This window comes from Trichosurus vulpecula, chromosome 4 (genome assembly GCF_011100635.1).
Source record: "Trichosurus vulpecula isolate mTriVul1 chromosome 4, mTriVul1.pri, whole genome shotgun sequence".
In the NCBI taxonomy this organism is placed as follows: Eukaryota; Metazoa; Chordata; class Mammalia; order Diprotodontia; family Phalangeridae; genus Trichosurus; species Trichosurus vulpecula.
This window is the reverse complement of record NC_050576.1, coordinates 180,807,250-180,817,955: the sequence shown is the minus strand read 5'-3', so window position 1 is coordinate 180,817,955 and position 10,706 is coordinate 180,807,250. Positions and strand designations below refer to the sequence as shown.

Below are 10,706 nucleotides of genomic sequence, written 5' to 3'. Positions count from 1 at the left end.
ATAACAAAACAGGAAAATGATAAATGCTGGAGAGGATGTGGGAAAATTGGAACATTGTTACATTGCTGGTGGAGTTGTGAGATGATCCAGCCATTTTGGAGAGTAATTTGGAACTACGCCGAAAGGGCCCTTTGACCCAGCAATACCACTTCTAGGGTTGTATCCCAAAGAAATCACACAAGCAGGAAAAGGACCCATATATACAAAAATATTTATAGCGGCTCTTTTTGTGGTAGCCAAGAATTGGAAATCAAAGGGATGCCCATCAATTGGGGAATGGCTGAACAAGCTGTGGTATATGAAGGTAATGGATTACTATTGTGCCATAAGAAATGGGGATGATACGGACTTCATAACAACCTGGAAAAACCTACACGACATAATGCTGAGTGAGCGGAGCAGAGCCAGGAGAACATTGTACACAACCACAGATATATGGATTCCGTGAGGACCAACCTTGACAGACTTTGCTCTTCTCAGCAACACAAGGTGCAAGGACAACTCCAAAGGACTCACGATGGAGAATGCTATCTACATCCAGAGAAAGAACTATGAAGTTTGAATGCAGATTGAGACACACTTCATGCTTGCCTTTTTTTCTTCTCTTTTGTTTTTGTTTTTGGGGTTTTTTTTTGGTTCTGTTTCTTCTTTCTCATGATTCATTCCATTGGTCATAATTCTTCTCCACAACTTGACTAGTGTATAAATTAATTCAATGCGAAGTTATACGTGGTAGTTATATGAGATTCCATGCCGTCTTGGGGAGGGAGGGGGGAGGGAGGGGAGAAAATCTGGAACTCAAAATTATGTAGAACCGTGTGTTGTAAATTAAAAATAAAAAATTAAATTAAATTAAATTTAAAAAAATAAAAAAATAAAACATCTAAAAAAGCCTAACACACTGGAGTAATAACAGTTTGCATTTATATAGTGTTTTAAGTTTTGCAAAACACTTTTCAAATACTATCTCATTTGATCTTGGGAGGTAGGCGCTGTTATGATCCCCCTTTTATCTGAGAGAGGTTAAGTAACTTGTCCAGGATCACACAGATGAGTTAGGATTTGAACTCAGATCTTCCTGACACTGAATCCAGCACTATAGCCGCTGCACCAAGACCTGGCTTAGTGATTATTAACATTTAAACTAATTTCAACACATTAAGTATCACAACAAATTTTCAGTCACTCCCTCTAGGCTCTTTGTATTAATGCTCTTTTTTCTGTGTCTGCCACTAGCTACCAGTCTTCCCTTCCCTCAGAGCAAAGCCCTCTCTTGTAACAAATGTGTGTATTCAAGCAAAACCTATACAAGGTCATTTCCAGGGCCGGGGAAGCAGTTGTGGGCATCAGGATGGGGCCTGGTGGTACTGAAGCTGAGCCTTGAAGAAGCTAGGGATTCAGTGAAGAATCAGAACCAGGGAAGCAATGTATGCCATGACCACAATGACGTAAATGAAGATAACTCTAAAGGACAACCAATAACTGAGTCCTGGATACTTGAAATAATCAATCTTGGTCCCAGAGAACAAATAACAAATTGCATCTCCCTCCTTTTCCTAACATTGTTCCAAGTAAAACACTGTTTCCTCCCTCCTATTCCCTTGCCCCCAACACCACCTGCAGCAGAGGTCACTCAGAGAACAACTATTTCAAGTTTAAGGTGTTCTATTGGTCCATATCTCCTAAAACCCTAGCTTGAAAATCGGTAAATGCTACAAATCAGGACTTGGTTATTATTTTTGCTGATAATCTAGGCTTAATAAAGCGATGGAAAAAAATTTAATAGTGCAGATTAAACTTAAAAGTGTGTCATGTGTGCATTTTTGGAGAGCTGGTTATTAATTATTTACCAGCATCCTACTGTCTTTAATAGTCAACCAGAGCAGAGGTGTTAAATTTCAAATAGAAACACATACACACACATCTTACTGTTCAGCATGTCCAAAGCTTCATGATCCCATTCGGGGTTTTCTTGGCAAAAATACTGAAGTGGTTTGCCATTTCCTTTTCCAACTCATTTTACAGATGAAGAAACTGAGGCAAATGGGGTTAAGTGACTTGCCCAGGGTCACACAGCTTGTAAATGTCTGAGGTTAGATTTGAACTCAGATCTTCCTGACTCCAGGCCCAGCACTTTATCCACTGTGCCACCTAAGTTTCTTTTTTGGTTTTTTACTACAACTGTTTTTTAAAAGGCAGAAACCCCACCTGGGACAAGAAAGACCTGCCCATGGAGTCTGTCCTGTTTCCTCAAAATCTTAGATGTGAAACTTTCCAATTCCTGAGATAGAGATTCTCAGTCCCTAATGCCAATGAATGAATGAAAAGACATTAATTAAGTACGAAACTCAGTGAGAAAAAATGAACCATATGAAGCATGTGTGGAGGGGCACACGTATAAAGAACACATGTGACTAGAGAATATGCATGGAAGGGCAATTCATAGCCACTGATACCTCCCTACGCTATTGCTAAGTTTCTGAAAGTTCAATTATGAGCCATATGTTGTGGGCTAGGATGCTGATGGAAGTAGGGAGCTGTAAGTTGACCCCCTGGCCTCCCCCCAAACTGGGACTGTTGCAAGCAAAGTAGTCATGGCACAGATCTGAAGCAGTTGGGGTTAGATTTATCCCTAGGTAGATAGATTTGGGACCAAGCTGTGGGCCCTTTGGGCAACTGGATTATTTGTTGTCATTGTTCAGCCATTTTCAACTCTTCATGACCCCATATGGGGATTTCTTGGCAAAGATACTGGAGTGGTTTGCCATTTCCTTTTCCAGCTCATTTTATAGATGAGAAACTGAGACAATCAGGGTTAAGGGACTTGCTCAGGGCCACTCAGTGTTTGAGGCCAGATTTGAACATGAAGAAGTCTTCCTGATTCCAAACTCAGTGTTCTATCCACTGCATCACCTAGGTCCCCAACCAGAATATACTAGTCGTTTTTGAGAGACCTTAGAGAAACTCCTTGCTGAATGCTTTTTAAAAAAGATTAACAAAAGGAGGTTTACTTAGTGATAACACAGAAGCGATTTTCAATAAGAAAATTCCAGCACTCAGCTTTGAATAGATATGCCCCACTCCTTACCCTCCCAATCAGCAACGCAGATTCATGTGGTCTTGAGAGACCTGCCAAGTCTGAAGGGCCATGATTCCACATGGATGGATTTTTTAATGCCCTTAGATGACCAGGAAGCTATGTCCATATGGCTGGAGGCTACCAGGAGATTGTATCAAGCATGGCACAGCTTGAACCTTAGCCCTCTCAGCCAATCAAATCCCAGGGAAAGCTTTGTCACCTTTTACAGGAAAAATGTGCTTAACTCATGTCACAAACCTAGTACATAAAGGTCCTGTCACATGCTACCCCTTGGCAGCAAGATTCTGGAGATCTTCTAGAATCTTCTGCTATTTCATCTTTAGGACTTTTACTGGATAATTCTAGTCTCACAGATGTAGGGAGGCTGGCATAAGTCAGTACTAAAAGGAAAAAAATACTAAACTAAAAATACAGCAAAAACAAAACACATACAACAATAATGACAAAATTAGCATCCCCCAGAAGGAGTGGCAAAAAAAATGTAAGAGAGCAAAGACCAGAAATCCCAGACTTCCCCCTCCCCCTAGAGAAAGACTGAGTCCTATATCTCAGCAATCTGGGCCAAGGGGTGGATAAGGCCACATCTTTACAATTCACAATGGGTTTCCTGATATAAGCTGGTGATCATGAGCAGGACCAGTACCAGGAACACCAAGGCCTCCACACGGATGATGACACCTTTGGCACAGTCATTCCACATCAAGGTTATCTATAATAAAGTAGCTAAGCGGTCAGAAGCCTCTTGTATGTAACCTGTAGTGGGAACCAAGTTGATGCTGAAGCTTTTCCCTCATACCACCACCCACTCAATTGTGGTTTACTTATTTTTCAGTTGTGTCCAATTCTTCATGACCCCTTTTGGGGTTTTATTAGCAAAGTAATTGGAGTGGTTTGCCATTTCCTTCTCCAGCTCATTTTTACAGATGAGGAAACTGGGGCAGAGTGAAGTGATTTGCCTAGGGTCACACAGCTAATAAGTATCTGAGGCTGGATTTGAACTCAGGTCTTCCTGACTCTAAGCCTGACATGCTATCCACTGTCCCACCCACTCAGTATTTCCTCACTAATATACCAAAACTCTCCCTCCCTGGGAGCTACATCAAGGGAACAATACCAAATCTTTGCTCCCTTGAAGACCTCTTATATGATTCAATTAGATTGGGGTTCATTGGATTAGCAGAAGAGGCAGGGTTCCTAGGGCCTAGACTAAAGGTTTCAGTCTTTGTGTTTGAAGGGCACCAACCCTTGAGAAACCCAGGTGAGTGGGATTTGGAATATACCATTTCCATTTAATAATAGAGGCCACTTTCATGAGCAAAGATATTTATAGCAACTCTTTTTGTAGTGGCAAAAAAATTGGAAATTGAGGGGATGCCCATCAATTGTGGAATGGCTGAACAAGTGTATGAATATAATGGAATACTATTGTGCTATAAGAAATGATGAGCAGGCAGAGTTCAGAAAAACCTGGAAAGACTTACATGAACTGATGCTGAGTGAAGTGAGCAGAACCAGGAGAAGAACGTTGTACACAGTAACAGCAACATTGTGCGAAGGTCAACTGCGATTCACTTAGCTCTTCCCAGCAATACAATGATCCAAGACAACTCCAAAGGACTCATGATGGAAAATGCTCTCCACATCCAGAGAAAGAAACATGAAGTCTGAATGTAGATCCAAGCATACCATTTTCACTTTATTTTTGTGTGATTTTTTTCCTTCTGGTCTGTTTCTTCTTTCACAGCTGTGACCAATATAGAAATGTGTTTTACGTGATTGCACATACATAACCTATATCAAATTGCTTATCATTTTAGGGAGAGGGAAGGGGGAGGGAGGGAGGGAGAAAATTTTGGAACTCAAATTTTTGTAAAACTGAATACTAAAAATTGTATTATATAATTGGAAAAAAACAAAATACCATTAAAATTTAAAAATTAAAATAAAAAACAATAGAGGCCACCTGTGCCCTACCCATTATGTTAGAGGGGCCATCTTGCATCACCCAATTCATAACAGATAATTCTTGGTTGTTTGATGATTGTATGTTCCCATGTCATCTGTTCAGCAGCAACAAATGCCAAGGAACAGGTTAAAAAAAAACCCCTGCTTTTTGAAAGTGGTATAGTGAATCTTTTCTTTGGGGAACTTGAAGCTCCAGAAGCCTAATGGTTGCTTCTTTTGGCCACTCTTTGGAGGCTCCATAGGAGCCTCCATACAGCTGGGCTTTTAAGGATGGAGACTTCCAAAAAACAAGGATTCCACAATCATAAAGGCCTAAGGGAAGAGACTGCCAAATGAGCAGATTTAGTCTATCCTAGATCCCACCTGAAAGAGGTAGACTTGAAGGTGACCTAGTAAATAGGGACCATCAGGATACCCAGGTGAGGACTGTGGGTTCTCTAAAACAAAAGCCTCTGGGCTTCCTTCTTAGATTGCAGGGGAGTGAGAGTCAGTAGCTTATTCCAGACTGCATGGAAAGTATTCTATTCCCCCAAACTTGATAAAGTGGATTGGACCTTGGATTTTCTTTTTTTAAAAATTTAATTAATTAATTTGTTTTTAGTTCTCAATATTCACTTCCACAAGATTCTGAGCTCTAAATTCCCCCCTCCCTCTCCAAGATAGTGTACAATCTTATATAGGCTTTACATATATACATTCACATTAAAATGTATTTTCACATTAGTCATGTTGTAAAGAAGAATTAGAACCAATGGGAGGAACCATAAGAAAGAAAGAAAGAAAGAGCAAATAGTATGCTTTAAGCTGCATTCAGACTCCATAATTCTTTTTCTGGATGTAGACAGCATTTTCTATCATGAGTCCTTTGGGGTTGTCTTAGATCTTTGCATTGCTGAGAAGAGCTATGTCTTTCAAAGTGGGTCATTGCACAATGTTGCTATTACTGTGTACAATGTTCTCCTGGTTCTGCTCACTTCAGTCAGTATCAATTCATGTCTTTCCAGGTTTTTCTAAAGTCCACCTGCTCATCACTTCTTAGGATTGATTTCCCACCCCTTGTCCTTCAAACAGGCTACCATGGCCTCATCTTGCCAAATTAACATTATGTTGTCAATGTAGTGTACACCAGGGCCCTCAAGAAGAGAAAGAAGCATTTTCGGGGGCACCTGAAGGGAGTGGCCCCCCCACCTCCTCTTGCCTCCCCGCACAGCCCCACTGACTGGCGACTCGCAGCTTGTGAAGGTGCACAAGGTATCAGAAGGCTGAGCAAAGCGGTACACCGTCATCAGTATTTTTACAAGTAAAACGAAGATTAGTTTCTTTTTTTATGTTCTATTGTATTTTTTATTGATTTTGTAAAATATTTCCCAATTACATTTTAATCTGGCTCCTGTTCACTAGGGAGTCTTGCAGTTCTCCATTTGGTATTTCTGCTCTACAGCATACCAAGAAAATGGGAAGGTGAATCTTTAGAGCTGGTTCTGTATAGTGGGCTCTCTCCATTTAGTGAGGCACAGGGTCAGCAACTGGAGGCCAGTTGAGAAGGTTGCATAACAAGTTTGAAGATTAGTTTCTAAAGAACTGTCACCCTCTTCAATGACATATTAATTTCTTAAATGCCTTGGTATATGCTACCGGTCTTAATAATGTTTCCAAAATGTAGCATGAGATTCCAGTCTGTCTGCTAGAAAATTGAAAATAAATGAGGGACAGAGAAAAGGAACAAAGGTGAAAAGCCAGAATACAAACTTAGACAGAATACCCAGGATAACAGAGTAAAGCAAGTAGCATAAAAACCCAATGAGACAACAAACTGAAGACAAAGAAAACATCTAGAAGAGACACCAAAGACGTTGACCAGAAAGATTAATCTTTGGGACATAAATGCCCATATCACGTGCTGCCTCTGCGATGGATATCTAATTGATGGACTGTTTGCATACCTTCTGTAGAAGTTGCCTGGTAAAGTATTTGGAAGAAAATAACACTTGTCCTAGGTGTAGCACTGTTATTCATCAGAGTCAACCGCTGCAATACATTGGTCATGACAGGACAATGAAAGATATCGTTTACAAATTGGTACCAGGCCTCCAAGAAGCAGAAATGAGGAAACAGAGGGAATTCCATCCCAAATTCGGCATGGAGGTGCCAGGAGACATCAAGGAGAGACTTGCTCGGCAAAGCCGCACTTAGATTCACATTGAAATGGTGAAACAAAAGCCGACGACAGTTTCAATAAAGAAACATCAGAACTAAGACAAGAAGAGGATAATGACTATCACAGAAGTGATGAACAGGTAAAAGCATCTGCCTGGAATGCAATAGTAGCAAATTACATGGATTGAAATGAAAATGGATCCACGGCTCAGCACAGGAAACAGTCTTGCATCTAAAGAAGTTTACTGCCAAAAACCTTAATCTTTCATCTTTCACTGAGCTGGATATATTATGCAATGAAGAAATCCTTGGCAAGGACCACACACTCGAGTTTCTAGTTGTTACTAGATGGAGATTTAAGAAAGCACCTCTACTGCTACATTACAGACCCAAAATGGACTTGTTGTAAGAGAACTTTAGTGTCCTTTGGGATAGAGTTTTTCCAGAGACTATTCACCAGGCACCTTCTCAGTTCGTCACTTAACTCACATCACAGGACTCAGTGGAATTGTTCTGGAGGACCAGTGATCTCACAGCACACCATACTTCAGACTCTTTCTTCTGGGTGACATGGGAACCAGACTTCTGAAAGAGAATATACCTTTTTGTGCAAAAAAAAGAATTCACAACTCAACGAGACACTACCAGCACTAAGTTTACAGATTATGAAAACACTTCACAGTTTTGTGTAGCTGAATTACATTCGTCTCTTTGCTGCAATTTCACAAGACAGATTAATAAATGTAATAGTAATATAAATGTCACTTTCCTGACACCAAATTACTTTTGCTTGCTTTCCATGTCTTGAAAAGTGGAATTAATTCAGTATATTTTATGAATTTGATTTTGTTGTTTGCCTCAATATTTTGGCTTTCATCCAGTCCTTCCAAAGGCACTGCAGATTCCCTTTGGTGATGATTGACTGTATTTATGTTGCCTTTAACTTCCTGAAAACTTAGAAAATTTTTATTAAAATGTTATTTAATAGCAAGAGAGAGGGGGGAGTAAGAGAGAGGGGGGAGAGAGAGAGACAGAGAGACAGAGAGAGAAAGAGAGAGAGAGAGAGAGAGAGAGAGAGAGAGAGAGAGAGAGAGAGGGAGAGAGAGCTTTTGAAAAATAAACTTTCTTGCCAGCAGTTTTTATTTATTTTTATCCTCCAGATTGCTTTGAAACCTTGAGAACTGTTTCTCCTTGAGAATATTGGAATATGATTTTAGTAGAAGAAATGTTGGTTTAACTCCTCTGGTTCTGAGTGATCATTACACCAGATGCAGAATAACAACCCCAATTATATAACATTTATTTCCCCAATAATTATCAGATTTGGGGTACAGGGAGCCCCACTTGAAACTTAATTCTTAGGGAACGGGAGTCAAGGGAAGCATAGAGACAGATTTAAGCCTAGGAGACATTGCCTCTTTTTAACCTTACACCTGACCTTTTCATCTGGAGATGCTATCTGAAATCCAAAAGGGGCTTTAAGAAGAAAGGTGGGGAACTACAAATATGGAATGTAGCATACCCCTGCAGGTACAGTCAATGTGTCCACTAATTTTGCTGAATATTTTTTTCATTGTTACAAGAGAGAGTTCAATGCAAGGGAGGGCATACTGTGAAAAGCAAAAGGCATCCATGAAACTTGAAAAAAATAAAAGACTGCAGTGACAGATCACTTATCTCATAGCATTAAAATGAAAATCACTCTCAGATGGCTACGATGCTAGATTAGAACATCTGTCAGTGGTAGCCTGAGAGTTAAGAAGAAACCATTTTATAGGATTTGGGGGTGAGGAGTGTAAAAATGTGACACTACCCAAGGATTTCTTAAACGACAGTAACTGACTCTTCAAGGCTAACCAGTAGGTGGCAGTGATGCAAAAGGAGAACTGGATTAAAAGCAAAGCTGGAGAAGCAACCTTAATAAAAGGAGTAAAGACCAGTTCTTTTTCATGTGAATTTCATGCCCTTCCCCATTCACCCCAACTAGAATCCTGACTTGGATAAATCTTTAGGATCCTCTCTCCAAAGCATTCTTTTCATAGGATAAAAGTTCAGTTATTTTTATCATAAGATATATGTATATATTACACATGTTTATTTTGGGTGTCAATATAGCATCTTAATGGGGCACTTGGACCACACACACACACATACACACACACACAGAGTACCCAGAACAGCTATCCAGTGTTCAAGGTACTCAGTGGATCCATATGCCCTCAATATGGTAGTTCAGAGCCCCCACAGTTGACTTTATGTTTACCCTGTCCATCCATAGGACACAACTAGTTTCTTCAAATGGCACATCATGAAATTACAGAAAAGTGGAGCTGGACCATTCCCTCCATAAACAAAGCGCACAATCTTTATACATATACACATATATGTATGCAAATGCATGTATATATGTACATAATATATTGTATGTGCATGTGTATGTCATACATGAGGAACACACAGAGGGAACACATGACCATATGTGAGTTACTCAAGACCACATATGTGGAGGCATGTCTCTAAATTTCTGGCTTCTAGATTTCTGTGATGGCATTATTTTATGGCTGGATATTCCCTGCTGGGCATTGCTTTTTACTACCAGCCTCTGGGCTTCCTTCAATGTCATCCACCAGCCTTCTCATCATAGTAACTCATCATGTCTACACTGGCAGTGAGAACAGCCGTGCTGATGACCTCTAAGGTCTTTTGATGTATTTGCATTTGACATTCCTTTGTAAAAGGAGGCAGGGTAGCAGGTAGAGAGTAAGTAGGGTAGGTAGGTAGAGAGCCAGCTTTGGAAGGCAGAAGTCCTGGGTTCAAATCCTACTTCTGATACATACCAGCTGTGTAACCATTGGTAAGTCATTTACCCTCTCACTATCCCAGCCAACTTTCTAAAGTTCTAAGTTGCAGGTCTAAATTGGGGTGGGGGGGGTTCTCGTACTAGTAGCGTCAAACTTATATGGAGATAGATTTCCTGCAGGTCTCATATTGACTTAGAAAACCACAAATTAACAGAATCTATATTGTATTGCATTTTTATTAATTTTGTTAAATATTTCCCAATTATATTTTAATCTAGTTCAGTTTGCACTGGAAAGCAGCCCTACATTTGAGATGGCTATCCCATATCACTGAAATTATGGGTCCAGTTCACAAAAATCACTTTTAAATAAAGTCCCTCCCACACTATGGTCAGGACCTCCACCAAACCCAATTACCACAGGCCTGTAATTTACCCTTCCTGTTTACCCCTTGAGTTGCTTGGGGTCACAAGAGTTGAAGTGACTTGCATGTGTTCGCACAGTAAGCATCCCAAAGGCAGGATCTGAATCCAGTTCTTTCGGATGGCAAATCCAGCACTCTGGCTCCACCTAATGCCACATGGCTACTGAATTGCATTATTATTCACAAAAACCATGGTTTCATCAGTAGGGGGGGTCCTGGTGAAGAAATTCCACTTCCAAAGTCTGTTGGCACCTTCTCA

The 10,706-nt window shown here is 40.3% G+C and overlaps 1 pseudogene; it reads left to right on the top strand.

Annotated features, from left to right (window-relative positions):
• Nucleotides 1-3,726: 3,726 nt before the first annotated feature.
• On the top strand, nt 3,727-7,631 carry LOC118846938 (annotated as a pseudogene).
• The last annotated feature ends 3,075 nt before the right edge of the window (nt 7,632-10,706 follow it).